Here is a 5,377-nt window from a genome sequence, read left to right on the forward strand (position 1 = left end):
TGGTGTCGATGGTGGACCAGTCATGGAACTCGGGGACGAGGCTGGAGTCGACGGTGCCGTCCACATGGTCGATGAGATGATACTCCCGGAACACGGGTGAGAAATACGTCTTCCACGTGTAGTAGGAGGAGTCCTCCTGGGAGAGACGAACCAACACCCCTCGAAGATGTTTAGGTTGCGGATGTCATTCACATCGGGAGGGTTGGCGTCGGCGAACGGGTTGGAGTTGGTGGATGCAGACAACGTGACAGACGACATGGCGAAGATGAGGTGGCTCAGCGGCAGCAGCAGCTTTGGTCGAGGCGGCGGGTTCGGCAGCGAAGCAGGCAGCGGGGCTAGCGGCTGGCGATGCGGTGCAAGCGGCTACTGGCGGGCGATGCGAAGCGACCAGCGGCTGGTGATGCGGGCCACATGGGGCGATGCGGGCGAAGCGGCTAGCGGCTGGCGATGCGATGCGGGCTAGCGGCTGGCGATCGGGCGAGGCGGAGCAGCGGCAGGCGATGCGGGGCTATCGGGTGCAGCGGGGAAAGTGCGGGTGGGCGAGCGCAGGGAGAGGAGGAGCGGCGGACAGCACGGGAGGAGCGCGAGCGGCGGCGGCGCGGAGGAGGTGCGCGGCGGCGTCGGCGGAAGGCTAGGGTTAGAACCCAGAAACTGATACCATGTATGATGTGGGAATTACGTGTTGTATTCCTCAGGTGCAAACGCACGTATATATGATGTACAGGAATGGGCCACAACCTCAACTATACAAGGCAACTAGGAGGTGGGCCCAATACACAGATATGCACAACACATATACTCAACAGCTTGAACCCTTTGTAGAACTTTGTGGCTTTTCTCTGTTCGGCACCCTTTGTGAGCCTTTTGTGAGTTTGTTCCAGTACCAAGTAAAATGGATGGTGTCTCCCTGTTGTATGTTTGTTCACGAATGCATAACTAATTTTTTTTCTTGAGGGGGAGACCATCATGGCTAGCTTTATTAAACTCAAATCACAACTACATCGGGTGAATCAAACCAAACCGAAGGCTGGTTTTTACGACCCTAGCTAGCTAGCACATGTGCTACCACATTAGGTTTCCTGTTACAAAACTCGACACAAGCCTTTCCGTACTCACTTAAATCTCGTCAACAACATTCTAGAATAGGGGCTGCAATCATCGAGAATCATTCGTCTTGATTAAGAGCTAGAACCACTATATGATATTATCCATGCGTACGAGCACATTGTTGCATCCCAATTGATTGACCAGCTTCAAGCCTTCGTACGAATGCAAAACTATATCATTGTCTATGTTTGCTTTTGTCACATATTGTCTGTGTTTCAGCAAAGGCAGCAGGATTGGTGCTTTTTTAGGGGGTCAGCAGGATTGGTGCTTACTGGGAAGCGGAGGCTGAAGAAGAAACGAGAGCAGGCTTAGGGCATGGCCAAAATTGGGTCATTGGGTGCATTAAGTTTAAGACTTGGGCCATAGTGGGTTGAGCCCATCTGAGTTGGCGGGTGGCATGATGTGCTTGAGCGCAGTTAGCTAAATACATGTGCATTGCTACGGGATTGAACAATATTTGAAAAACGGTGTCGTGTGACTTGTTGTCCTCGGTTGTCATTGTTGTCCTCAAATTCACGGTCAAAGCCCTCGACCGTCAGTGCTTGGTCCTCCTCGAGCGGGGGCGGCGTGGGGGCAGCCACGCCTAGAAGTGTTAGATGATGCATCTGAACAAAGGAAAGTCAATTAGCACGGCAAAAACATATAGATGGACTGCATAACAGAAAAGCTGAAAATGGCAAACATGGTAATAAATATGATCGGACCAATTGCACTTACCAGGATAGATGCAGGCATATCTAAAGCATGATATGACGGCTAGAACATCGTATTTGAAATAGTAGCAATAATAAATGTTAAGCAACTGTTTAATAACACAGAGAACTTGAGTAACAGAGCAACCAATGTTGTAGTATATCATAAGAGGGTTATAAATTTGATTTTATAATGGTATGTGAAAAGGATACTTTGTATGTGCAGCTATTAACAGAGAGAATACATATGCCACATCTTACACTTATGCAACAAGTCTGTTATGCAAACAAATATCTATTTTAGAACTGGGTAAAAGAATGATTCAAGCCGAACCTGAAAGGCACAGAAGAGACAAGCTACGAAGCAGAAGTACAGAGCTTGTGAATGTATAAATGTATGTGTACGAATAGGATGCGGTACTTAGCACTGGAAAAAACCACAACCAACAATATTATCCATGCGTACTAGAACATTGTTGCATCCCAACCAATTGACCAGCTTCAAGCCTTCATACGAATGCAGAACTATATCATTGTCTATGTTTGCTTTTGTCACCTACTGTCTGTGTTTCAGCAAAGCCAGCAGGATTGGTGCTTTTTTTGAGGGGGTCAGCAGGATTGGTGCTTACTGGGAAGCAGAGGCTGAAGAAGAAACGAGAGCAGGCTTAGGGCATGGCCAGAATTGGGTCATTGGATGCATTAAGTTTAGGCCTTGGGCCATAGTGGGTTGAGTCCATCTGAGTTGGCAGGTGGCATGATGTGTGTGAGTGCAGTTAGCTAAATACATGTGCATTGCTACGAGATGGAACAATATTTGAAAAATGGTGTCGTGTGACTAGTTGTCCTTGGTTTTCACTGTTGTCCTCAAAGTCACGACCGAAGCCCTCGACCGTCAGTGCTTGGTCGTCCTCGAGCGGGGGCGACGTGGGGGGCAGCCATGCCTAGAAGTGTTAGATGATGCATCTGAACACAGGAAAGTCAATTAGCATGGCAAAAACATATAGATGGACTGCTTAATAGGAAAATTGAAAATGCAAACATGGTAATAAATATGATCGGACCAATTGCACGTACCAGGATAGATGCAGGCATATCTAAAGCACGATATGATGGCTAGAACATCGTATTTTTCAAATAGTAGCAATAATAAGTGTTAAGCAACTGTTTAATGACAGATAGAACCTGAGTGCGAGAGCAACTAATGTTGTAGTATATAATAAGAGGGCTATAATATTTGATTTGATAATGGTATGTGAAAAGGAGACTTTGTATGACCAGCTATTATAATAGAGAGAATACATATGCCACATCTTACAACACCAAGTCTATTATGCAAACAAATATCTATTTTACAACTGAGTAAAAGAATGAGTCAAGCCGAACCTGAAAGGCACATAGGAGACAAGCTACGAAGCAGAAGTACAGAGATTGTGAATGTATAATGCATACGAATAGGATGCCGTACTTAGCACCGGAAAAAACCACAATCAACAAACACAATATTTGAGTGTAAAAACTAATAAGAGGTCAAATTCCACCGAATTACATATAGATTACAAAGAAGCATGTGCATCACTAGATAGTTTCAAGGAAGGCACAAACATGAGAAAACTCAGCCTAAAACTAGTTGAACTTGGGCAGTTGAGGGAGAAACCCCATCCATGATGTGGTTCAGTGTGTCGTCCTTCTCCTCGTTGGTCCAGAAATGGTGTCGTGTGATTGGTTGTCCTCGGTTGTCATTGTTGTCCTCAAAGTCGCGGTTGAAGCCCTCGACCGTCAGTGTTTGGTCGTCCTCGAGCGGGGGCGACGTGGGGGGTAGCCATGCCTAGAAGTGTTAGATGATGCATCTGAACACAGGAAAGTCAATTAGCATGGAAAAAACATATAGATGGACTGCTTAATATAAAATCTGAAAATGGCAAACATGGTAATAAAGATGATCGGACCAATTGCACTTACCAGGATAGATGTAGGCATATCTAAAGCACCATATGACGGCTAGAACATCGTATTTGAAATAGTAGCAATAATAAGTGTTAAGCAACTTGTAAGTGCATCTAGTACCCCCTTAGTGATTTTGGTGTATTGAAGACTTATAGCTTAAGGGACTAATGTGTTTGTGAGTATACACAGGTTTTATAAGTCTATGAGGAGTTTTATATTTACGATGAAAGTCGACCCCTAAAAATGAATGTCTTCAGTTGAAGACTCTAGTTCTCTTGAAGACTTTGAAAATGAGGAAATTGGTGTGACCTTGAAGACTTCGATATTGATGCGAGGATTATGAAGCGTGAAGACTTTTGTTTTTGTAGTTTCATTTTCTCTTTCTTGAGTCATAGGAAACGCTGTACTGTTAAAGGGGGTCGAGGTAAAACTAAGGAAAAATCTCCAAGTGTTGCTCAACTCAAACCCTACACCTACCCAATCCTTTCGAGTGAAGCCATTGGAAATCTGATATATTTCAGTCAGTTTCTTCAGTGACAGCGATGAAGATCTTCTGTTCTCTGAGGAATTTGTCCTGACTGAGGAGTTAGGAATTCGCCAGTGCGAATTGCCTACAAGTGAGGAACATGATAGCCCTGAGGAATTTGAGAGCTCAAATTTCCGACAGTTGATGTGCTATGCGCCAGCTGTCCAAAATATCCTATCCACCTAACGGTCATATCATTGAAAGGCATTTATGTCTTATCATGTCGGGCTGCTCCCTAGGCTATAAATAGCCGCCCCCTACAACCACTAGTTGGTTGGCTGCTCCGAGAGATAGATTGACACTTGTCATTTAGAGCATCCCATCCTCTGAGGACTTTGAGCAAAAATCATCAGTGAGGAAAAACCCAAACACCTACAACCCAAAGAGATTGAGCATCACTAAAGAGATTGTTCCTGTGTGGAACTGATGCTTGTTACCTTTGAGGACTGTGCATCTTCTAGACAGTTAGGTGTCATGGTCTAGAGCATCCAAGAGGAATTTGGATCGCCGGGTGACCGAGTCTGTGAAGGTTTGGAAGTCACCTGAAGACTTACCACGAGTGATTGGGCGATGTCTGTGTGACCTTAGCTCAAGGAGAATACGGTGAGGACTGTGTGTCTGGGACTGGGTGTCCTCAGGTTTAAATACCTAGTCGCTCCAACCAAACGTACGACTGTCACAGCAGTTGGAACTGGTCTACCAAATCATCGTCTTCACCAAGCTACTGGTTATATTTCCTCAACCCTTTCATTTCCTCATTCATGTGTTGATGAACTTGATTGTTACTATTTGAAGACTTTGACTGAAAACTTTCTCAATTTCCTCAATCCTAATTCTTCAGTCATCTTATCTTTAGCCTGCTTATCCTGTTTACACGCTACCTGTGCTCTGTGCTTGTTTCATTTCATCATGATGACTGTGTTACTGCCATGTTATGCTTGCACCTGAGTACTTATTCCACTGCATGTATTTCGTCGCTTAGCAAATTCCTCAAGTTGAATTTCCTTAGTGACGAATTTGTAAAAATCGCCTATTCACCCGAGTCGATATAACGCACTTTCAATTGGTATCAGAGCAAGGTACTCCTTTGTTCTGTGTGATTTTGGTT

Source organism: Triticum aestivum, chromosome 1D, assembly GCF_018294505.1.
Source record: "Triticum aestivum cultivar Chinese Spring chromosome 1D, IWGSC CS RefSeq v2.1, whole genome shotgun sequence".
Lineage (NCBI taxonomy): Eukaryota > Viridiplantae > Streptophyta > Magnoliopsida > Poales > Poaceae > Triticum > Triticum aestivum.